The sequence below is a fragment of the Mustela nivalis genome (assembly GCF_964662115.1).
Source record: "Mustela nivalis genome assembly, chromosome: X".
NCBI lineage: Eukaryota > Metazoa > Chordata > Mammalia > Carnivora > Mustelidae > Mustela > Mustela nivalis.
In genome coordinates, this window is record NC_139040.1 from 80,278,104 (window position 1) to 80,303,591 (window position 25,488).

At 40.1% G+C, this 25,488-nt stretch overlaps 1 long non-coding RNA gene across 5 annotated transcripts in view; it reads right to left on the minus strand.

Moving 5' to 3' along the window:
- The window catches only part of LOC309856286, a 1,346,109-nt gene that overhangs the window by 957,438 nt on the left and 363,183 nt on the right, over window positions 1–25,488 (minus strand). The window lies entirely within an intron of this gene.

The following is a 25,488-nucleotide window of genomic DNA, read 5'->3' on the forward strand; positions in this document are numbered from 1 at the left end:
TGTATATGGAAATTAGTCAATTTTAAGTTTATAACAATCAAAATTAACGGAAGTTTATTTTAAATTAGTTAGCTTTCTCTGCATTGCAAGACAGAATAATCAAGAATTGGTAAGAAAAAAGTAATCTCTGTAAAATTACCGGGGGTGCATTATAAAGTGTTCGGTAACCGATCAAACTCACAATTTGGATTGAATGGCAAGTGATTTTTAAAATCTGGAACTCATTGTCAATTTTTTTTTCTTCATTGTGTCTTAATAAATTACTGTGTTCATTTGCATGGAAGTGAAGAAAAATGCATGACATTTCATCTCAACACTAACACCTTTAACTGGCAACTCTGAATGTACTTTACAGCAGTGTAACAAAGTAAAGATCAATGATGTTTCATGAAATATTTGTTATAATTCTCAAGGAGATAGGGAGTTTGTGCAAAAATACAAATCAATTTGCGACTAAACACATTGTTTATTTCAGCTAATTTTAAGAAAATATGCTGAGAATCTCTCAAAAAAGGAAGCAATGATTTAGGTTTGCCTTCAAAATCCTTATCTACTCCTGAACCAACAGCACATAGTTCAAAGAGCAACTAATTTGAGTAGCTCCAATTTACACATTTCCTAACAATGCTTAATTTAGTGGAATTTCTGTACAATTATGTTAATTTGATGTAATGAAAGACAAAAGTTCAAAAAGATCATACTTAATTTATATAGATGCCAAACTGCATTTTCTGAATGACGCCCAGGAACGTATTTTCAAAAACAAACAAACAATGCCAGAACCACTATTAGGTCATCTCTAGGCAGAAAGTGACTCAGAGCTTACATTACTCTCTCCCTGAAAGTATACTGTAGGCACTGAAACTACTACCCTGAGTCTGTGCTATCAAATTCCTTAAGTTAGAAAGTTTTAAAACCCGTCTGTGTGGAGTAATTCATTTACAGATAGAGATTTGGTTGTTTATACATTTTCATACTTGATTTTTAGGGTGTAATAACTATGTTTTAAAATTCATGGTGGTTTTGAATACTGTTGGATAATTGTGCTAAAATGGTATATCCATTCCTCCTAGGAAACAGAAATTATAGAAAGGTAGTGCTTTTCAAATCTGACATCTTTGAGTCATTGCAGTTTCATATAAATGCAATAGGAAAAGTGTCATTCATGTTTATGATATTTTCTATAAATAAATTAGAATGTACTGGAGGCCTGATATAAAGTGGGATGCCTAAACTTCAGTAAGATCTTGTTTTCAATTCAAAATAAATTTTATTTTTTATTTTTTTATAATGTCCCTCAATTTCAGATAAGCACCCCCATAAGGTCCACTCCGTTTTTTTTAAGATTTTATTTATTTTATTTGACAGATAGAGATCACAAGTAGGCAGAGAGGCAGGCAGAGAGAGAGGGAAGAGGAAGCAGGCTCCCTGCTAGGCAGAGAGCCCAATGCGGGGCTCGATCCCAGGACCCTGGGATCATGACCTGAGCCAAAGGCAGAGGCTTTAACCCACTGAGCCACCCAGGCGCCCCCAAAATAAATTTTAAATTGAATTATGCACCTCTAAGTTCAGAGACAATAAACATCAACCAACACAATTAATAAGTTCTATTTCTTGAAATTTCGGGAACATTGATAGTCTCATCTCCTGGAAGAACAACAGCTAAAATTTTTGGTCATGGATTCCTGCTAAAATATCACTTTCCCAAAGAAAATTAATGTTATGAATTTTCATTGATTGTTATTGATCATGAAGAATATAACAACCACGATAAAAAGAGTAGGAAAAACATGATATCTCATCTGTAAGGGCATGTGGAAAGTAGGAAATGCTAATAAAAATAACTACCATTATTTCCCAAGTTAACATAATATAACAGAACAAAAATATTTCAAAACAATGTTTTCTTTTTTTTTAAGATTTTATTTATTTATTTGACAGAGAGAGATCACAAGTAGGCAGAGAGGCAGGCAGAGAGAGAGGAAGAAGCAGGCAACCTGCTGAGCAGAGAGCCCAATGTGGGACTCGATCCCAGGACTCTGAGATTATGACCTGAGCCGAAGGCAGCGGCTTAACCCACTGAGCCACCCAGGCGCCCCCATAACAATATTTTCTAGGCTCATTCTGATAACTCTTTTCTACATTCAAATTTAAAGGTTGAGGCATGTGATATATATTACACAAAAAACATCCCAAGGCATTCGTTAAAAAAAAACTCTTAATAAAGAACAAATCCAAAGGAATTTCTTTTCTAATTTAATTAACCAATTATGAATTGACTTACCTATTTCATCACAGTGTATCAGGCACCAATAATATTTTTTAATCATCACACCTGATGCAATAGTTACCATCTTTCAGACATACTGATCATGAACAAGTAAATAAACAAGAGCACCGTAGCTTAAGATCTACCTGCATAAATATAGGCTACTTCAGACAATCTCTTCACCACAACATAGCAATGAATAGAAATCATACATGCTCTGTATGGACATACAGATGAGATAGAAGGGGATGGATGTTAATATATGCAGAATCTTTATTAATTACATTGTAAACCATAATATGGAAAAACAGAATACAATTTTAGAAATACCCAAGTCACCATTATTGTTTTATTTTTATATGTATAGATAAGGAGTTTAATAAACAATCCATGACTATTCAACTCCTTATATTTTGAAAATTTTAGCAAAAGTAACAAACCTAGCACCTAGAAAATTGTACCTATCTGCAAAATACGGCTTTGCCAGCATGATAGAGGAAAAGCAAAACAAAATAAGTAAGAAAAGTGTAACATTTCACAAGAGATTTGCTTTTATTTTTTAATTTTTTAATTTTTATTTTTCATTTATTATTTACTTCTATTTTCTACTTTATTTTAATGAAAATGTCATGACCATAACATAAGAGCAGAATTAAACCAACATGAGAAATTATTTTTTCATAAGTTAAAATAAACTAGCTTGGTGATTAATTCAAAATTATATTACAAACTTCAGTGTTCTTGCAGTAAGTATCACTGCATAAACAAATGAGTCAGGAGTCATAAACTAATGATGATTCTAAATGTTATTTAGAGAGACATTCTGTTCTTAATATATTTCAAATATTCTACACAAGGCAAAGTGGATCCAAGTAATCTGTAGGCAAAATAAGATTTTAGAGAAGTATATATTTCCAACAGTATTTATAAAATATTACCTTTATGTAAGGCATCATCCTGGACTTTGTGGAAAACACACAAAGGAGTAAGAAGTGGCCCTTCAAGAAACATATACAATATCAAGGTTTAACATGAAGCAGCATGTCTTCTCTAAGTAAAAAAAAAACATTGTACCAACTGACTTTACTGAAACTTTATATTTATTGCTCTCATTTTAGGTCATAGTGTCCTTCTGCATGCAGGCTGCTATAACGGACATGATATAGACTTAATAGCTTATAAAGAACAGGAATTTATTTCTCACAGTTCTAGAACGGAGAAGTTCAAGATTAAGGAATGGGCAGATCCAGGGAGAGCCCACTTCCTCATAGATGGCTATCTTCTCACTGTAAACGTACATGATGAATGAAGCAAGAGAACTCTCTGGGGTCTCCTTTAAAAGGACTGTAATCCCACTTATGACCTAATCACCTCCCAAAGGCCCCTATGTTTTAATACTAGCACTTCCAGAGTGAGATTTCATAATATGATTTTGGAAGACATAAACATTCACACCATAGTATATATAAACAAAAAAAGACACAAAAACAACAAACAAAAAAATTATTTTAACTACCTATTATTTTCAACTACATAAACTTTTACTTTGTTTCTATATAATATTAAATAACTCATTTGAGTGATTCACTTATATCCAATGCATCTGAGTGCAATTAAATTTGCTTACCCAGCATATCCAGCAGCATATTTCTTCAGACTATCCCATTCCCCACCTTACAGGATTTACCACAGTTAGAAGACAGGGGATAGAGGATAGATAGATAGATGTATACATAAACACACTTGTACATACACATATGCATATTTTTTCCTGTTAATGATACTCATGCAAATAAAATTTAAGCTCAAGGAAACCTGTCTTGTGTGTTACTTAATATCCAGTTTTTAGTCAACATCCAAAAACAAATAATCCAATAAAAACATGGATAGAAGACATGAACAAGTGTTTCCCCAAAGAACACATTCAAATGTTCAGTAGATACATGAAAAGATGGCCATCATCATGTATCATCAGGAAATTGCAAAGCAAACCTAGAAAGAGGTACCACCTCACACCTGTCAGAATGGCTAAAATCAACACTACAAGAAACAAAAGGTGTTGGAGAGGATGTGAAAAAGTAACACTTGTGGGGGCTGCCTGGGTGGCTCAGTGGGTTAAGCCTCTGCCTTCAGCTCAGGTCATGATCTCAGGGTCCTGGGATCAAGTCCCACATCGGGCTCTCTGCCAGGCATGGAGCCTGCTCCCTCCTCTCTCTCTCTCTACTTGTGATCTCTCTCTGTCAAATGAATAAAATCTTAAAAAAAAAAGAAAAAGTAACAATTGTGAACTGTTGGTGGTGATGCAAACTGATACAGCCATATTTGAAAACAGTATGGAATTTCCATAAAATTTAAAAATAGAAGTCCTTTGTGATCCAACAAACCTGATGGTGTGTATTTACCCAATGAATATAAGAAAACTTATTCAAAGGGATGCTAGCACCCCTATGTTTATAGCAGCATTATTTATAAAGCTAAGATATGGAAAGCGCCCAAGTATCCATCAATTGATGAATAAAGAATAAGTGGTATCTATATACAATGGAATATTATTCTGCCATACAAAAGACTGAAATCTTGCCATTTGCAATAACATGGTTGGAACTAGACAGTATAATGCTAAAAGTGAAATAAGTCATTCAGAGAAAGACAAATACCTTTACTCATATATGGAATAAAAGAAACAAAACAAACAAGCAAAGGGGAAATAATAAGACATAGAAAGAGAAACAAAGCAAGAAACAAACATTTTATTACAGAGAACAAACTGATGGTTACTTGACGGTATCTGAAAGGAGTGATGGATTAAATAAGTGATGGGGGTTAATTAGAGTACTTGTCATGATGAGCACTGAGTGCTATATGTTATATTGTACACATGAAACTAATACAACCATATATGTTAACTAACTGGATTTCAAATGAAAATTTTTTAAAATCCCAGTTTTTAGCTCACATTCTGGCTTACAAAGGGATTTAGTCAGGAATTTGGAGATTAGTTAATGAACAAAAAAGGGGTGAACAGGCAGTTGTTAGATAAAATTACTATCCTTTCTGGCATTATCTTATACCTTTTATCTAGAAGTATTTTTAGCACTTTAGACTCTTCCTATTTTATTTTGAATCATTAAAAAAACCTTCCTCAAAGGACCTTAGACTCCATCCAATTTGAGCAACAGTGTGAGAGAGGAAATGGTGTCCAGGAGGAAAAAAAAAAAAAGATGAAACTACTATTGTTTACTAGTGAATGCATAGTTCTTCCACAGAAGAAGGTCTAAATGGTCATGGCTCCAGCTTTATATGTGTTCAGTCATATGTTCAGAAGTAGGTAACACTATCAAAAAATATAAAGCATCTGAGATTATTTTCCCTTATTTGAAAGCTGGTGTATGAGTCTGCCGTAGTTTCTTGGGTGTTGATAGAAGACAAAGACTCATGGTTCAGAAATAATATAATTTATTATTCACAGCAATAGAGGTAGCCAGAATATTAACAGTATTTGTGTGTGTGTGTGTGTTTGTGTGTGTGTAGGGATGGGAGTTATATATCAGTTCTGAGCCTCAGTTCCCACAAGAAGAATCAAAACAGAGGCAGAAAATATTTGCAAACACAACAGGTTAAGTTAAAAAAAAAGATACTATTTCTGTCTTCCAAGTCTAAATACAACCATCAATACAACCATCTTCAAAGGATGGCCTAGAACAATAATAAATGCAGAAATGTAAGCAACCAATTGAAAAGTGTCTCCCAAGAAACACACTTTGAGAGTCTTCATTTGACAAAAATACTATAGGATATTACATGGATCAGGTGCATTGAATACTGGAAGGTTAAAATTACAAGGGACCAAATATTTTTAAGCAGTTCTGGCATCCAGTAGAGTTCAAATAGGTTTTATAAGATTGAGGAAAGAAGCCATCAAAACCTGGGCCCAGGGGCACCTGGGTAGCTCAGTGGGTTAAGCCTCTGCCTTCGGCTCAGGCCATGATCTCAGAGTCCTGGGATCGAGCTCTGCATCAGGCTCTCTGTTCAGCAGGGAGCCTGCTTCCCCCCCCCCCCCCCCGCTATTTGCCTACTTGTGGTCTCTGTCTGTCAAATAAATAAATAAAATCTTAAAACAAAACAAAACAAAAATCCTGGGCCCAATTTTCCCAAAAGTATGATGCTGATTCTAGTATCTATGATGTTATCCCTTGAAGACAATGTCTCTAATTGAGTTGAATTAGTTTAATAAAGAGCATACCCCCATTTGTTGTAGGAGATGAACAATATGCAAGAAGCAAAATGCCACATGGAAGCCACCTGGTCTTCAGTGGAACATAGAATCAGTTCCTTTGGGATGAATTTGTTCCACATTTGACTTCCCACTTAAGGGAAAATAAGAGTGCCTTCTAATAGATTTTAAATAGGAAATGACAACGGAAGCTTATACAAGATTATAAAATGGGAAATTTCATTTAGATAAGCAATCATTTCAAAGTCATCTTCTTAATATTACAGACTCTTCACATAATCATAATTTTATTTTGGTATTATATGGTAATTTCAAATATAGTAAATATAAAGAATTTACCTCTGTAATTATAGCGAGTCTGGTCGTAGATTAATGGCAACAAATCTTCAATTTAGAAGTATAGTCTACCAATTATTAATACATTTGGAAATGGTGTGTCATCTTCACTCCACTTGTCTCACTAAAACAGTGAGCCAAAAAAAGTAGGTCCAAGCTGTTTATATGGTCAAAATGGGTTGCTTTTGCACTTGGTAAAGAAGCAGTCATATTTTGGAAGAAGAAACTGAGGCTATTAATATTTTCAACTTATTTTCAGAAAAGGAAAGAAAGGATAATCTAACCTAAAGCCAAAATCTTACACAAGGTGGCTGGAGAATGATCTTTTCCCAGATAAAGGGTTTTTCAACTTAGCCATGTTAGGAGGAAGAAGAGATGAGACATTGTGGACTTGACTAACGTTTGTACACTGTTCAAAAAGTTTTCAAAATAATGTGTATTATTTTTCTTCTTTTAGTTGAGACAAAACAAACAAACAAACAAACAAACAAAAAACACTAATGAGCTTACTCTTAAAAGGAGGTAAACAAGAAACTAGCAAAGATTGAGTGTTAGGTATTGTCCCCCTCCTTTTTTTTTTTTAATTATGTTATGTTAGTTACCATACAATACATCATTAGTTTTTGAAGTAGTGTTCCATGATTCATTGTTTGTGTAAAACACCCAGTGCCCCATGCAATATGTGCCCTCCTTAATACCCATCACCAGGCTCACCCATCCCCACATCCTTCTCATCTTTAAAACCCTCAGTTTGTTTCTTGGAGTCCATAGTTTTTCATGTTTCATTTCCCCCTCCAATCCCCCCACTTCATTTTTCCTTTCCTTCTCCTAATGTCCTCCATGCTATTCCTTAGGTTCCACAAATAAGTGAAACCATATGATGATTGACTTTCTCTGCTTGACTTATTTCACTTAACATAATCTCCTCCAGTCCCATCCATGTTGATGCAAAAGTTGGGTATTCATCCTTTCTGATGGCTGAGTGATATTCCATTGTATCCATAGATCACATCTTCTTTATCCGTTTGTCTGTTGTAGGGGATCTTGGCTCTTTCAACAGAATGGCTATAGTGGACATTGCTGCTATGAACACTGGGGTGCATATGGCCCTTCTTTCCAGTAAAATAGAGCTAGTGTATGACCCAGCGATTGCACTACTGAGTATTGACCTCAAAGATACAGATGTAGTGAAAAGAATTAGGTATTGTTAAAGCACAAATGCAGGGGATAGAAGGTATGGTACAGAAGAGGGAAGGGCAACCATATGGCAGAGTAGAATAAAGTAGCTCAGGAAGAAATTAGTCATATCCAGATATTGTAAGGCATGTGGGGTTGGCAGGGAGAGCATGAGAAATCATGAGAGAAGAGAGAGAAAATGGACCAGGCAGGAGAGGTTTATAACATTTTAACATCTAAGGTAAGCATATGCAAAGCAGAATAGGGAAAGAAATAAAAGTTTTTATAAGACTCAATACATGAGGAATAACGTGGAGGACACTGGGAGATGGAGAGAAGTGTGCTGGGGGAAATCGGAGGGAGAGACAAACCATGAGAGACTGTGGACTCTGAGAAACAAACTGAGGGTTTTGAAGAGGAGGGTGGCAGGTGGTTGGGTGAGCCCAGTGGTGGGTATTAAGGAGGGAATTTTTTACATGAAGCACTGGGTGTGGTTCATAAACAATGAATTTTGGATCCCTAAAAATAAACTGAAAGAAAAAAAAGACTGACTACAGACATGGACCTCAGTGTAACACAGATATGGAACTCACTGTAATACCAGCCACTTCCCACCGACACACACAGACTATGATAATAATAAATAATAATGCAATTAAGAAAATTTCCTGCCAAATAATTTTTCCTCTTTTTTATTTTTATGATTATTATTTTTATTTTATTTTTAAAGTTTTTATTTAAATTGTAGTTAGTTAAAATAAGGTTAATATTAGTTTCAGGTGTACAATATAGTGATCAACACTGCCATACAATGGCTTAAATAAAAAAATGAAAAAAAATTTTTTTAAAGATTTTATTTTTAAATAAAACCTCTACACCCAAGGTGGATTTCAAACATACAACCCCAAGATCAAGATTTACATATTTTACTGACTGTTCCAGCCAGGCACCCCAACAAATAAAAATTTTATAAAATTGTTGAGTTTGTGGGAGTCTCATTTGCTTAGTCAGTTAAGTGTCTGCCTTTGTCTCAGATCAGGATCTCAAGAGTCCTGGGATCGAGCCCCATATTGCTCATGCTCTCTCTCTCTCTCTCTGGCTTTTGCTCTTAAATAAATAAATAAAATATTTTTTAAAAAATTGTTGAATTTGTTTAACTAGTTTTAAACTAGTAGACAGAGATGAAGATAAAGTATGATGTCATGGCACGGAAAAATACAACTTACACGTTTTAAAAAAAAATGTGCAATGCAAGTTACCTCACTTCTTTTATCACCACACTGGGACTTTCCCTACTGAGTTGTTGTAATGTAAGGACCTATTTTATATTTTTATATTTTAGCAAGAGGCTTTCATTGAGGTTAACCCTTAAACTGTCCTTGTTCCCCTTCCCCCAGGGGATTCACTTAAAAACAAGTCCTGGAAATCAGCTCCAGGTAACAAAGCCCATATACAAGGGTGGGTCAGGCCAGGTGGAGACATCAATCAGCGGGAGGGGGGCGGTGTTTGCATATTGTCTCCCTAGATACTAAGGAGTATGCCCCACTCCTCTGCCCTTTGGGAAACTTTTTTGCACCAATCCTAATCAAGGTGTAATAGGCTGGGTCAAATGTCTATACTAGGGTAAATTGAACCTCAATTGGTCATCTAGCCTCACTTTGGAGTTTCCTGTGTGTGTTAAAATCTCATTGGTCACCTGTGCGTGGCTAGGCCTGACTGCATGGCCTTTGCCCTTAAAAGCTAGACTGTGAAACAGCAAAGGGTTGCCTTCTCTCATGAGAGGTGTGGCCCCGAACGTTCGAACGTTCGGTTAGATTCTTGACGCTTGGCATGAAATAAAGCTTTGCTTGACCTTTGCTTTACATCAGTCTCGCTCCTTTAATCATAGACCCATTATTGGGGCATAACAGTATTAATCTTAAAGTTATAAGTCTACAATGCATCCATCATCCATTCTACCCCCTTAACATTCCCCTTTGGACAGACCCATGATCTAGAACAAGCCTTATTTTATAGTGCCTTGTAGGAGATTTTTGCTGCTGCCTAAATTGCCTACTTTCCTCTCACCATTACCACGGAAATTGGGTCCACTGAAACAAAGGGGTAGTGTAAGAAATTAAGACTTCCATAAATCTCTTTAAATAATAAAGTATAAGATAGTGATACCTTTTTTTTCTGCCACATAACCAATTCTTGCAAGAATAAGGTCATATAAGAGAATTTACAACACATGCTAGCATTATCCTACTGGACCCAGACCATTTGTATGTTTCTCTGTCTCTGAGAAATGTAGTTATTTACATGACTGAAACCTAAAAATTGTTTGATATGACCACTAATATCACGTACATTATTTTAAAGCCTGTTTAAGGCTTCTGTAATACATAGGCTTTGTAAACACTTATTAAGCATCTTGTATATATCAAACACTTTAAAAATCTCTGCTTTAAAAAAAAAAACTCTACCTCAATGGAACTTTGAGTCTGAAAAAGATACAGGCAATATACAAGGCAACAGATAGAATAATTACATATTTGATTATATACTCTGAGGATGTCACCTTAAATTGATATGAAAATGATCAGAAGGATCTGGATTTCTTGTCAAAATATTTTGCCTTAAAAAGAAATTGATATTTAGGGAAAGTTGTTACTGAAAGAGGTCCTGTGTCAACCAAAAATGTTAAACCATGATCTCGCTAAATTTTCCAGTTGTGATCATTGCTTTGTTTAGCTGTCTTCTATTAAGACTGAATTTAGTAATTCAGTCTCAGATTTCAGTAAGTCTTTTTTTTAAAGATTTTATTTATTTATTAGAGAGAGAGAGGGAGGGGCAGAGGGAGAGGAAGAACCAGACTCCTTGCTGAGCAGGCAGCTGATGCAGGACTGGATCCTAGTACCCTGGCATCATGACCTAAGCTGAAGGAAGACACTTAACCAACTGAGCCACCCAGGCACTCTAGACTGTAAACTTCTTAAAGGTAAAAAAGTTTATTCTTCTAGTAGTTCCACAGACATTTCTAACATCCATAAGAAAGCATGTACTGATGTAAAATGCCAGCAAATCAAATTATTTAAAAAAGAAAGAAAGAAAGAAAAGATATATCTGGATAAAGAGAAAAACAGAAAATCTAATAATACATTGAATTATTAGAGCAAAGAGTGGAGGAAGAGAAAATAAATATGAAATAGAGATTTCCACTAAAAGAAAAAAATTGAATAAGGCAGGAGATTTAGAAAATTATTATGACAGACTTGAGAAAAAAATAAAATAGGAATTTTTAGAAAATAGCAATGAATGAAAAGGTAAATTGTTCCTACCTTTATAATATTAGCTGTTTGTTGTTGTTGTTGTTGCTAATTTACCTATTTAAGCTAATAAACAAAGAAAGGATTCATTTAGGGATGAGGTTTCTCTCTCTCTATATATATATTTTCCATTTAGGGATAAGGTATATATATATATACATAGATATATATGTATATATATATATATTTTTTTTAATTTTAATTGTTAGAAAATGTGTCACAGAAAGTGTTTAAACTTTAAGATACAGATGCAACATGTAATGAACTGCATTGTTTGAACGTCTAATTTGTAAATGCTGTTAGAGGAAACTTGGTGGAAATGTTCTTATGTGATTGTGTTTCTGGAACAAAGTATATTTATTAATAAGGAATAGTTTAAAATTATGAAATGACCAGGAGTGGACAATTTTCCTAATCCTATCAGCTCTTTGCAGCTCTTTTATTAGCCCCCTTCAGGAATATCAGCTTTTTTATCTAATTAAATTTTATATTAATGTGCTTTTGACTTTTGGCCTTTCTCTTCCTTCTGCTCTTTTTTTCCCCTAAATTACATGTTTCTGTTTAACAGCTACTATCAATACTTTGATATGAATTCTCAACATCAATTTACTAACTCCAGAGATGAAGGAGCATCAATATTTAGAAGCGAAGAATACAAAGCCTTGGGCATCTGGATGGCTCAGTCACTTAAGCATCTGCCTTTGACTCAGGTGGTGATCCCAAGGTCCTGGGATGGAACCCCAGGTTGAACTTTCTACTCAGCTGGGAGCCTAATTCTCCCTGTCCTTCTGCCTGCAGCTCCCTTTGCTTGCGTTCTCCCTCTCTTTGTCAACTAAATAAAATAAAATAAAATAAAATAATGTAAATAATACATTTATTTATTTATTTAAATGCAATTATTACACAATACATAATGTATTGCATAATTATAATAATGATTAAATAATTTATTAAATATTTATATTAAATATATCAATTTAATTAAATAAATATTTTTAGAATTTAAAATATTTCAAATTTAGATTATTAAATATTAAATCATTAATTTAATATATAAATATATAAACATAATTAAATAAAATAATTTATTTATTAAAATGAATAAAATAATGTTGTCATTATCTCAGCATGTATTTTTAAATAGTCTAAAAAAAAATCTAATAAAGTCTAAATACATTGATTTCAGATATTTATACAAGTTAACCCAGACACTCAACCCACAGTTTCAAAACTTTTGTTTTTATCTACTATTCAAAATACGTTTTTAATGTATTTATTTGTAACTTTGACATAGCAAGGAAACTTGGAGGAAAAGGAGACATTTGCTTTTAATATTTGAAAATTATTTTGTTGATTTAAAAAAATAAAAACCTTAACACGTGAGCATTTCTTCTTAAATAACACTGTGAAGTTTCTGAGTCGCATTCTATTAAAAGTGCTGATAAAATGGCCTCAGTTACTCATTTAAATTATCAGCTGAATGGGTAACAAATGAAGTAGAGAGCTTTTTATTATTTATGAATGTATTGCTTGTGGATGGAGTGCCACATAGAGTTACCTCTCTTTTTGGCTTTGTTTTGTGAGCAGCAGTGGAATCTCTGAATGAGATTAAACATAAGGACATTCACAGAAATTCTTAATGAACTTCTGGGGAAGGGCAATTAGTGCAAGGAAAAACTGCAGCAAGACTAATTACAAATTTCAAGTGGTCATCGCTTAATTATAGAAGCTTTTAAGTTCAAGTAATATATCTTTTTCATGAGCCTATCATATTGTATTAATTACCACAAACTGCACTCTTGAACACTTATCTTTTCACATATTTCTTATTCTTAGTACTTAAAATTACCCTGATGATTGATAAGTAAATGGATTTTACTGACAATGCATTTATTTACATAAATAAATAATGCTGTTTATATATATAAAAACAATTGAATATGTGTATGTGTTCAATGATTTTTTTTTCAAATTAACATCTTAATTCTACCACATTAGTTACAAATAGATATAGACTTTATAGATTCATCAAATATTTTATTCTCAAATTTATATGTCCTTTGTGAAGTAAATGAAACTGTATATATTAAATATAATCCTATCACATGTAACAGTTACTAGTGCATCCCAGGACATACATAGGTCAGGTCCTACTCAAGGCATCACGGATAACTGGATTTAACTTTCTATCCTAGGAGTCTTCTGTATATTTCTGTGGCTTTTATACTACAATCAGGAGGAAGAATTCTTTTGCTAAAAGCTTCCAAATGACTATGCGAGTAGATTATTTGTAGACTAGTGATATAATATTATTGTTTAATATGTGAAGCATGATAAAATAAAATGCTATTGCCATATTTAATTTGTTCAGTAAAGCATTCATTTAGTTATCAAGCATTCATTTTCTTTTTTTAAAGATTTTATTTATTTATTTGACAGACAGAGATCACAAGTAGACAGAGAGGCAGGCAGAGAGAAAGGAAGGGAAGCAGGGTCCCTGCTGAGCAGAGAGCCTGATGTGGGGCTCTATCCCAGGACTCTGGGATCATGACCTGAGCAGAAGGCAGAGGCTTTAACGCACTGAGCCACCCAAGAGCCCCAAGCATTCATTTTCTTTATACAGAAGAGATAGAACAATATTACATAGTAGAAAATACAGTAAATAATCTAGAAACCTTGATCATGTTGTTTTGGCAATTTTAGAACATAAAATTAGCTAAAGCTCAAGTGCAAGTTATATTTGTATCATAGGAGGAAAAGTTAATTAAAAGTTTGTTTATTACCATAGTTTAACACTTCAACAAAATGATAACGAGTCCAAAATCAATGAATATATGAAGTATACAATAAAAACAATAATCTTGAGTGTATGTGACTCACTGTAGGTATTGATAGGCTAGAAATCAAAGGGAAAGTATCTATAGGGTTTGTTCAGTTCCATGCTCATCAGATTAATAGGCTTTCTCATATTGCTTCCTTCACCACATTAATTTGTCTAATGAAGTTTTCAAGAGTTAAAGACAGTGATAGGTTCATGGCTGGAGAGAAGGTACAGAATCTAAGATAGTTCACCAGTGCTTATTATTTAAGAGAAAGACAGCATGGGAGGTGAGGGGTATATCATGCATCCTGTTTTCACTACCTTTGTGGAGCACCTACCCTGGAGGTCATGTAATAATAACCAATGACCAAAAAACAATAAAAAACCCCAAACATCCATGTGGAAGTGCCATCCCTGCCTGGAGATGAGTAGACTGCTCAAACATATCCTGGGCAGGCATCTCAGCCCAGGCCTGTGCTGGGGAAGATGGTTCCTGGTTTTGGGCTCAATCAGGAAGCCAGCAAACTGACGGGAGAGTGCAGCCAGGGTTAACAGGACTGATGATCTTTTTGCAGCCAGGCCGCGGGTGGACACCCGCTCAAGGAGCCAGGCTAGGAGGCTGCCCAGCGCCAGCGCTGGCAAAGCTTACAGCCCCCGGGCTTCCCCCGGGCCCCAGCCAGGGCGGGGCCTCAGGAGGGAGTGGGCGGGGGCGGGGCAGAGAAGGGGCTTTGCTAATTGCCAAAGCGAAAAGTGAGCTCCCTGAGGACTCAGCAGGGAGGAGGGCGGGGGCGGGTCGAGAGCAGCAGGGAGAAGGCGCTTTGCTAATTGCCTAAGCTGGAAGTGAGATCACAGAGGATGTGGCTGAGAGTCTGGGAGGAGGTGGAGGGGCTGGCGGAGGAGGGGCGGGCAGCCCTCGGTGCTGTGCTGCGGCCCAGTCGGGACTGCAGAACCCACCGGACTCGCCGCCCTTACGCTCCCGTGTGAGGCTCCGCTGTCCCGCTCCTGCTGCCCCTCCCCGCCCCAAGGCTTCTCCGGACCACCCTCTGCACAGGGGTAAAGTGACACCGCGCCGCGCCCTCACCTGGAGCAGAAAGCGCGGACCCGACCTGGGGGCGGAGAGGGGGGTTGTGGAGGCCCAGCCTCCCGCGAACCCCAGGGCACCGGGACCACCCAGGACGCTGCGCCAAACCCGGGTCCTCATGGGGTCGGGCTGGGGACAGCGCCTTGCGAGGTGCCCCCCGCCAGCAGGCACGCTAGCCCCCATCTTTCCGCAGCCCCATGCGCCCGTGCTGAGGACCCCCTTCCCTCCCCCGCCATGGCCCCGCTGCTTTTGTTCTGGACTTGGGATCCCAGGTGGAAACTAGTCCCTCAGACCTCCCTGGCAGCAAGGAGGGCAGGGAGGGATTCTTGGCTTTCTGCCCTGGCTCCTCCTCTCTCCCCATTCACAAGCCTTCTGGTTTCCCTTTCCTCTCCTCATTGTCAGTTTTCTGAAATGGTTTTCTTCTGCATGTTGACCCAAAGAGCTATTTCATGAATGAATATACACGAAACTGAGTTGGAGCCCACCTGTGAGAGCCCACCTGTAGAGGCCTTTCATTAGAATGGGCTCTGGTTCTAGCTTCAGTTCAGAATACTGCATGTACCTGAGGACCAAGTCCAGATGTTTCTTTCATCTCTGACTTGAATTTGAAATCCTCCTCAGACTTCAGCTTCCAGGATTTCTCCAGTCCTTGCTCTCCCACTGTCTTGGTGGGGATCCGCCATGAGTGTTGAACACAGGAATGAATGAATGATATATACCCCAGACTGCTGGGGCTTTGTCTTCTTTTGCTGAGGTTGGAAAGGCTTGGGAGAGACCCCCTGTATGCAGATAGAGAGCTGCATGCAATTGCTTAGATGAACGTGTTCCCCACTTAATTGCTTGGGCATTGAACATTTCGCCCTTAACCTGTGGCTTGAGCAGTTAGGAGGAGACAATCTGGAGGTGAATCAGAAGATGGCTGAATCCACATGGTGGTGGTCTAGGTTTGGGAGATTTTCCTGGAGATTCAAAGGAAAGATCTAAATTCTTCCAGTGGGGAGTGGTAAACATTTTATCGATGGGAGATGGAAAATAAATGGTCTGGTTAAACTTTCCCGCCCCCTCAAAACCCATTATTTGAAAACACAAAAAGCGAAGTGAAGGGAGAAATCCTCCCACTCCCATCCCCACTCACCTCCATAGCCATCTCCTCTTCCAAGAACCTAGCAGACAAGGTGCCAAGAAGTGTTAGGTACCAGCAGTGGTCTCAGATCTCATTCAAGAATCATGGTGAAAGGCTTTCAAATAGATTGTGGGGGAACAGGGATCCAATTAGGGGGGACAAGTTTAAGGTTTGCCTGGTCCCCTAAAAATTAATGGCACTAGAGAAGATGAGCTTTGGGAACTATAGCTTAATGGATACAATGTGTTAAAAGCTTCAGTGAGTCATGGTGGGAAGAAGCCATGAAGGCAGCAAACACAGTCTTAGATGATGTTATTAATAGCACTACAGGCTCTAGATTTCCTGTGGTGGTGTTCTTGGCAAGACCAGCCCGGCCAAAGTGGATACTCTCAACCTGGAACAGAGGGTCTTGGAGATGCCAGCACGTGAGGTATGATGAGAGGGTAAAATGATAGGAGGTGTCCTTTGGAAGGACTGACTCCTTGACTTTAAAAGGGAGAACCCAAATCTGTAGGTGAAATCTTTTTGGCTACAAAGAGGGCCAAGGCCTCCTAAGGCCAAGGTCTCCTCGTCACTTGCAAAGATGTCGAAGAACATATTCAGACTTTTCAAAGATGTCCTCATATCATTGGTTCCCACTCTGGAATTCTATCAATAAGGTGAGAGTTCCTCTAGTTGAAAAAGAGATCTAAAAAGACTTCCCTTTCTCATGTAATTTCTGTAACCTCCAGGACACACCCACCTCCCCCTTCCAGCTCTGTAATGAAGCCACAGCTGGTGCCAATTTGTGGAACTCCTTAAAGGCTATTCTCCCTTATATACCCCCGGACCAAGTTCCCATGCTCCCTCACCTGATTTCCTGCACTCACCTCCCACCTGGTGTGTTCACACCTGCAAGTGCCTTTTACCAAACCCTTTGTCAAAAGGCAGCCAGAGTGACCTTTCAAAACCTATCAGTTCCTGGCATTTGTCTCCATAGAAATCTGCACTGATCTTCTAACAAATTCTCAGTCCTCCAAAGGCCCCCATAATCCTCCCATCAGTCTCTTCATACCCCTCCAACTGACTGATGCCTGTTCTGCCCCATCTCTCTGCCCTTCAAACACACTGCCTCCTTCTTCCTGTGGAGACCTCTCATGGCACCTGCCTCCAAGCACAGGTGATTCCCATTGATGGATAGACCCTCTCTCTCCCCCATCTCCCCACTCCAGTTACTCCCACTTATTCGTGAGCTCACAAGCCCCATGGTACACACTCTCCATGCAGCCTGCTCTCTCTTTTCTAGCACTGGCCTCCGTTTCTAGCTGTGGTTGTGTCATGGATGTCCCTCCCCAGCCAGCCTCCAAGCTCTCCTTTCCTTTAGCTCCAATACCTGACACAGTGCCTGGCACGTAGTAAGCCCTGGCTAGCTTCTAAGAGCCTCACTGAGGGACTGAAAGCATTTTAAAAATGTCACCACGTAGGCTCCAAACTGTAGGCAGAAAAAGCTTTGCCTGGATTGACATTTTAGAGACGTATTCGTCAAGTTGGATGTGTTCACTGACTTTACCTTGTAAAATTAAAAAAAAAAAAAAGGACCTCTGTATCGCTTCGCATCTAACGAAGGCGCGTGTATACTATTAGACCACGTTATGAGCTTAATGGAAGGAGACAAGATATTTTCGCTAAGAAAATGTATAAGACTGTTGAGGTCAAGTGGGAGGAAACAGTCCGTTTGTTGGAGCATTGCTATCTTACTGTATTACAGCCACTCATAAAAATCTGACACGGGGTGAGTCAGAATTGTCTGTCGGAGATGAGTTAGATCTGGCTCATGTTCCTACAGACATGAAAACCAGAAACGAAGAAGGAGGCTTTGAAAGCGTGGTTTGAGGAGGCGGTGTGTTTCACTGCGATGAGCTCAGTGCCCAGGGCCACCAGCAGACATGCTGGCCTGTATCCTTCCTTTGTTCTGGGGTCCCTCTTGCACCATGTGGTGAGGCTGGTGGCTGGGAGCAGCTCAGGACAGGACCCTGTGTTATCTTATTTCTCCCACCCTCCTGTGGGCTCCAGTGGGCTCCAGTAGGTCCCAAGGGACAGCCTGCCTTCCTTGAAAAGCCCAGTAGCACTGGGAGCAGAAACTAGGGCCAAAGAGTGAGCACCCTGTTTGACAAGCTGGACCAGCCACCTCTTCTTCAGATGCAGGGGGAGCCCTGGCATGCTGACTCCTCCCTTCTCCCTTTCCCCTTTCCTCTTTCCTCCCTCTTTCCTTCCCCTCTCTCCTTCCCTGGTGGTGCCCTTTCCCAATGCCCACTTCATCCCTTTTCCTTTCTACATGCCTGTCTTCTAGAGTTTCTTCTCTTTCCTCCCCATTACTTCCCTTCATCTGAATCTCCTCTTTGGTCCCTTAGTCCCTGCTCTCTACTCCTCCTCCCCTTCCCTGGCCCCTGTTCAGCTCCATACTGAATGCAGGCAGAGCTGGACTAACATGCTCACTTGCTAGCTCAGCCACCCTCCAGAGAAGTCACTCTTCGGTGGCCACCTTCCTGACCCCCTGGTCGCTTCTCCACTTGTTCAGATATTGCTCTGAAGTCTGAGGAGGACAGAGCGGGGCTGCCACAGAAGCAGGCCAGAGGAGAAACCAAACCATGTGTCCACACTGTCCACCAGCACTGCTGCTCTGAGAGCTTTCGGAGTCCTCAACAGGGTTAGGATTTAGGGGCTTCTTCAGAACCGGGAGTGAAAACAACCATAGGTCAAAAGAAAAGCTATGGTCCACACAAAAATAATAATCACAAATGAAAACTATGTTAACTCTGAAGTTCCAAAGTCGAAGAATTGCCTTGAATCTGTCACTAGAAAGCACCCAAGGCCTCACTCTCTGGGTTCTGGGTGCCCTGGGAATGGCAGGAGGCTCTGACAGGCGCATGGGGGTGCTGAGCTATGTGGGCTAGCCTGCCCGCTGGGGGGGGGGAGTACCTCCTGTGGCGCTGTCCTCCCGGACTCCCTGCGCAGGGGGTGTGGCGCGGTGTCCGGGGTGGTCCTGGTGCCCTGGGGTTGGCGGGAGCCTGGGCCCGGACCACTCCACCCCCCCCCACTCCTGTCCTGCGTTTTCTGCTTCAGGTGAGGGCGCGTTGAGGTGTCACTTTACCTGTGAGCAGAGGGTCCTCCAGAGAAGCCATGGGGCAGGGAGGGGCAGCAGGCGGCAGGAATGAGAACGGGACACCGCGGCTCTGGGGCTAAGCTGGAGCGTGGGAGCGCAGGGGCAGCGAGTATGGTGGGTCCTGCAGTCCCGAAAGGGCTGAAGCACAGCACCCTGGCGCTGTGCGCCCCTCTTTCCCGCCTGGGCAATTAGCAAAGCCCCTTCTCCAGGCCGCCCCCGCCCCGCCCCCACCCCCCTCCCTCCTGAGTCCTCTGAGAGCTCACTTCCAGCTTTGGAAATTAGCAAAGACCCTTCTCTGCGCCGGCCCTGCCCCCTCACTCCAGGGGCCTGAGCCCTGGCTGGGGTGCAGGGCTATGCCCTAGCATGCTGCCCCATTGCCAGCGCCTGCGCTGGGCAGACTCCTAGCCTGGCTCCCTGAGCGGGTGTCCAAGGGCAGCCTGGCTGCGAAAAGATCATCAGTCCTAAACGCCAGCTGCACTCTTGGGTCAGTTTGCTGGCTTCCAGATTGCGCCCAAAGCCAGGAACCAGCTTCCCCAGCACAGGCCTGGGCTGAGATGCCTGCCTGGGATCTGTGTGAGCAGTCTCCTGGACTCCAGGCAGGGATGGCACTTCGACCTGGATGTTTGGGTTTTTGGTTTGTTTTTTTGGTCATTGGTTATTACATGACCTCCAGGGTAGGTGCTCCACAAAGGGAGTGAAAACAGGATGCCTGATATATATGCATATGGCCATTCCAGAAAAATAGCTTGGGGTTCTCTCGGAAACGCGGCATTGGTCCTTGCACTATGGTTTAATAGAAAAGGGATTATGCACCAAGTTACTTAAATGAGCATAGGTTGAAATCGTTTACTGAGAGTAAATATTTTAAATAGTTATATTTTAACTAAATCTATCATCAATCATAAATCTATTACATGAAGGTTACAGGCAATTTAAAAGCAAGAGCACTCTCTTCAGGGTTTTAAATAATCCCTGTCTGTCTTGGCACATGAGAATGCAAAGATAGGAACTGGTTTGTAAAAGATCATATAATAGCTTTTACTAATTCTATTTATTTGACAGACAGAGATCACAAGTAGGCAGAGAGGCAGGCAGAGAGAAAGATGGGGAAGCAGGCTCCCCGCCAAGCAGAGAGCCTGATGAAGGGCTCGATCTCAGGACCCTGAGATCATGACCTGATCCCAAGGCAGAGGCTTAACAAACTGAGCCACCCAGGCGCCCCCAGATGAAATACATTTCTGACTTAGAAACTTCAGATAGAATTATTTTGTCCATGATGACAAGTGAAGAAAATGTGTCATCCCTAAACCTAACCTTAAACCCTACCAATGCTGAAACCTAAGCTGACCTTAAAGCCCAAACTAGAACTTTGAATTCCAAACCTGGAATGGAACCCAAAGCCTGTACCTGAGCCCTGGATCCAAGCCCTGAACCACGAACCCAAACCCTAAACCAGACCTCCAAGTCATGAAACCTGAACCCAAATCTCAGCATGAAGTCAAACCCCAAATTTGACCTTGAACTTTATCCCATAAGCCCTGAGTCTTAAAGCCTAAATCATAAATTTAAATCCCTAAACTACAACTCTGTTCCCTTGTCCTTCACTCTAAATCCTCACCGTAACACTAAACCCAAAGCCTGATCTAGAACTCTGACTAAAACCTGAACCTGAACCCAAATTCAAACGCTTCACCACACTTTGCTTATGCACTTGCCATTGATGGATATTTGCAGTTTCTACCTTTTGATTCTTGTGAACATTGTTTCGGTTGGGGGCTAGGGTTAGGGTCTTGGATTAGGGTAGGGTCCAGGCTTGAGACCAAGTTGAGGTCAGAGTGTGGGTCTGCATCAGGGCCATGTTCAGTGACACTGTTTGGGTCAAGGACTGTTGTAATTCCACATTGTTTCCAATTCATTGTTCCTTAGCTATTTGGGGGGAAGTTGGGGGGTATTGGGCTCCATGCAGCTTGAAGTTCCGGAATGAAATGGCGTCAGCTGGACCCCAGGAGGGAGCAGGACCTACCACTGAAGGGTGAGCTCCCACAGTCCTGCACTGCCTTCCACCGCCTGCAGAGGGCGCCAGACCCCAGCTCCCGCCCTGAGCCCAGGCTGCACAGCCACAGCTGGGACCTCAGCCCTGCCTTTTCAGGACCCACTGTGGAGACTTCTTGAGAATGTGGGGCGCCTCCCACCCTGACAGGACAAGCTGAGGAGGGTGTGGCTCTGCATCCACACTGACCGGACCCGTTGTGGAGGACGCGCCCACACTGCCAGCAGTCCAACCTCCTAAGGACCAGACGCTGGAGGAGGTGAGGAGAAGTCCCTTAGTGGACTGTCAAGGGGTTCGTGGTCTCAGGACCCCACAGAGAAAGGGCGCCCTGTGTAGACACTGGGTCTACCTTCATTTTGTGAGAGGAGACGTGGCCTCCTGCTGTGCTGTGCTGGGGCTGGGGGGTCCCGACTTTCTGGGCTCGGGTGATCCTTGGTCCTTGTCTGTGTTTGTGTGCTCGCGGATTAGGTTCCTTGGGCTCCTCAGATGGTCTGCAGTCAGGGAGCGTCTGCCTTCTTAGGTGCTTGTGTTCTCCCCACCTCAGCCCTGCGGGGTCCTTCCCGTGTCCACACCCACTCCAGGCTTGCGCCGAGTCCGGAAATTCGGGAGCCAGAGTGAGGACTCTGTAGCCGGTTTTGGGGAGAGTAGGTATTTTCCCAGTGTGGGTACTTCCCTGAGCACAGTGCCTCCCCATCTCCGTGTGTACCCCTCCCTGTCTGTCGTCATTGTTGCAGGGCTGTCACTTTCTTGGTTCAGGGGCCTCCCGGGTATCTTGCTATCTTGAATGCAGGTGTAAATGAGATCTTTCTCAGCAGTCTCTTTCTGATGGTTCCTTCCGAGCACCTAGGAGTGCCACTAATTTGTGCATATTGATTTTGTTCCTTGCAAGTTCTTGAATTTATTAGTTCGATTGGCCTTAAACTCAATCTGCCAGTTATTTGACCAGCAGCATGGGTTTAATTGGGAAGAGCAGAGAATGGCAGTCTGGGCTGAGCAAGCTAAGGTCCCATCACAGGCAAGTGCGAGAAACAAAGGAGAGGAACATTATTTCATGGAGGAGGAAGAAGTTGGGAAGGGTGCTTGAAGGAAAGTCCCTTGGAGAAAGGCAGGGTGATGGAGAATTCTCACCAGCTGAGCTGCAAAGCTCCTACAAAAAGTCAGGAGATGAACCTCCAGCTTCCCCTGTGGGGCCTAAAATTGGTGAGTCTCTCCTGTGGGGGATTGCAATGTGGGGTCTGTAATGGGCACTGAGCACCAGGCGCCCCCTTCCAGCCTCCCCTTCTGGCATCCCCAGTCCACTTTACTGGGGCTTCCCTTCCTGCTTTTGCACAGTTCTAACCAGCTTGTGGTGGAACGTTGTGGAAAAACTGAAATTCCAAATCCACTGCTTCTACTGCACCTGAGATACAGGGGCCCATGATTTAATCCTCCCACGAGTCTCTTGCTAGCCCCACCTGTCCGTTACTCATTTTGAGAGTTGATATTACCAAAGTAGTGTAATTCTAAACATTTCTGATTTAGCTGTATTATTTCTTTTTAGGTATGAAGTTAACTTCCAATTATATGAATTTAATATTTTGGTCATTGTTTTCTAATTTTATTGCCTTATTCTTGGAAAATATAGCCTGATATTTAACTCTAGGAATTTATTGGCATATACTTCTGGCCTAAATAATGGCCTGTTTGTGTAAATGTTCAACTTATGCTTATATACTTACTGAAGACTCTTGTTTTGGGGTCAGGATGGCTACATTTATTAATAGATCAGGACTATTAGATTCTCTAAATTTTGATGTCTCTTAATTTAATCTAATTAAATTATCAGTTAATGAAAGAAGTTAAATTTTTTATGTACTACTGCATCTAAACTTATCAAAGTCTTTTGCTATAATTAGACAAGTATGTCATCCTGTTTTTATACCAAGTCTTACAGTAAAAAAATCATACTACCTGAAATATTATTTATTTTTGTTATTATTTATTTTTTTTAAAAGATTGTATTTATTGGGGTACCTGAGTTAAGTGTCTACCTATAGCTCAGGTCATAATACCCGGGTCCTGGGATAGAGCCCCGCAGGGGGTTCCCTGCTCAGTGGCGTGCTTCTCCCTCTCCCTCTGTTATTCCCTCTGCTGTGTGCATGTTTTTCTTTTCTCACTCTCTCTCAAATAAATAAGTAAAATTTAAAGATTATCTCTCTCAAATAAATAAGTCAAATTTTTTTTCTCAATGGGAGGGAGAAGCAGACTCTCCACTGAGCAGGGAGCCTGATGCAGGGCTCAATACCAGAACCCTGGGATCATCACCTGAGCTGAAGGCAGACACTTGAACCGACTAAGTCACCCAGGCACTCCAGCTGTTTATTTATTTATTTATTTTTATTATGCATATGTTTTATCTCTCTTTTCTACAAGTCTTTTTTTTTGATCTTTTTACTTTTTTCATAAAACTGAATTATTTCAAGATGACTTGGTCATCCTCGTTTCCCCAACCTCAAAGGTCATAGAGTATATTTTAACTGTTAAAATAATATTAGTATTTAAGTGCTGCCTACACAAATTAAGGCAAATTATCTGTGGTCTGTATTCCTGAAAATATTTTTTTTATTATGCCTTCCTATGCCAATGACATTTTATAAGGATCTAAATGTTTCCATTTGCGATTTTTTTTCAAGATAATAAAGCTATTACTTCATTCTTTTTTTATATCTGATGTTATTTAAAAAATTTCTGTCAGTCTGATTCTTGTTTCTTTATTAATGAATTATTTTTTTTCTCTCTAACACTTGTGATTTTTTTTGTGTGTCTTTGGTATGTATGCCCTAGTTTGGGATTCATAGAGTCAACTATAGTTATGAATATTTTCTTTCTTTTCTTGTATGTAAGTTTTAATCCAGTGTCTTGACTATTTTATGCTTGAGAAATAGATGTACATTACATTAATATTCAAATATTTCTTTCCTTTTTCTTCTTTCATTTAAAAAAAGTCATTTATTTTATTTTATTTAAAAATATTTATTTATTTATTTGGAGTAGAGAGAGAGGGTCATGAAGAGTGGCTGATTATATACTTTCAATTTGGGAGGAGGTTAGGGATAGCACAAGCCTCCAAGGTATTTTGTAAACAAGGTTTCCAGGACCTTGAGGGGGCTAGCTATTGTTAGGGAAAGGTCATTTCTTACTATTTAGTAAAAACTCAGGGAAGAGACTCTTCTGATGTATATCAGTGGGTATATGCTTGGGAGATGATTGCCAATGTATATCTTGAGGGCAGGGGTGGGGAGTAGAGATAAAAAAGTTTCCAAAGTAATTTTTACATGTGAAAGTAGATTTTCAGTATCCTGGGGGGTGGACTAAGAATGCTTTTTGCCCTGAGTGGATGTGTCCACATGGAAGCAGCTGAGTCCCCAGAGGAGCTTCAAGGACTTGTCAACAGGCTATGAGTAGTAAGGAAATCTAATTTCTTCTCTAGCTTTTGTTCCACACACATCACCTACATCTTACACCTCTTTTATATTGATAATTTTAATGCTTTGCTGGTATCCAGATGACTATATCCTTAAGTGACCTCTTATCTCTATTGAATCCATTACATATTCTATCCATTGTATTCTTAATTCAACTAGATTACATATATTTAATCTATTAGTACCACTAGGTTCTTATTCTTGTTTTTATTTCAAAATCTTTCCTTATTTCCTTACATTATTTATTGGGTATATTTTAAATCCCTGAAATACTCACTTATTATATATAAGCTGTCAACCGTATTCTTATTTTGAGGTAGCTATATCTTTTTGGGCTTTAGGACATCATACCAACAATGCCAAATAATTTTCAGACAACAGCAGGATCTCCAAGAATTCAACTAAATTCTGACACTATCTACCTGAACATAGTGTAAGATTTCATCAGTTAATGGATCAGTCCTCCAAGACTATCTCCAACCCC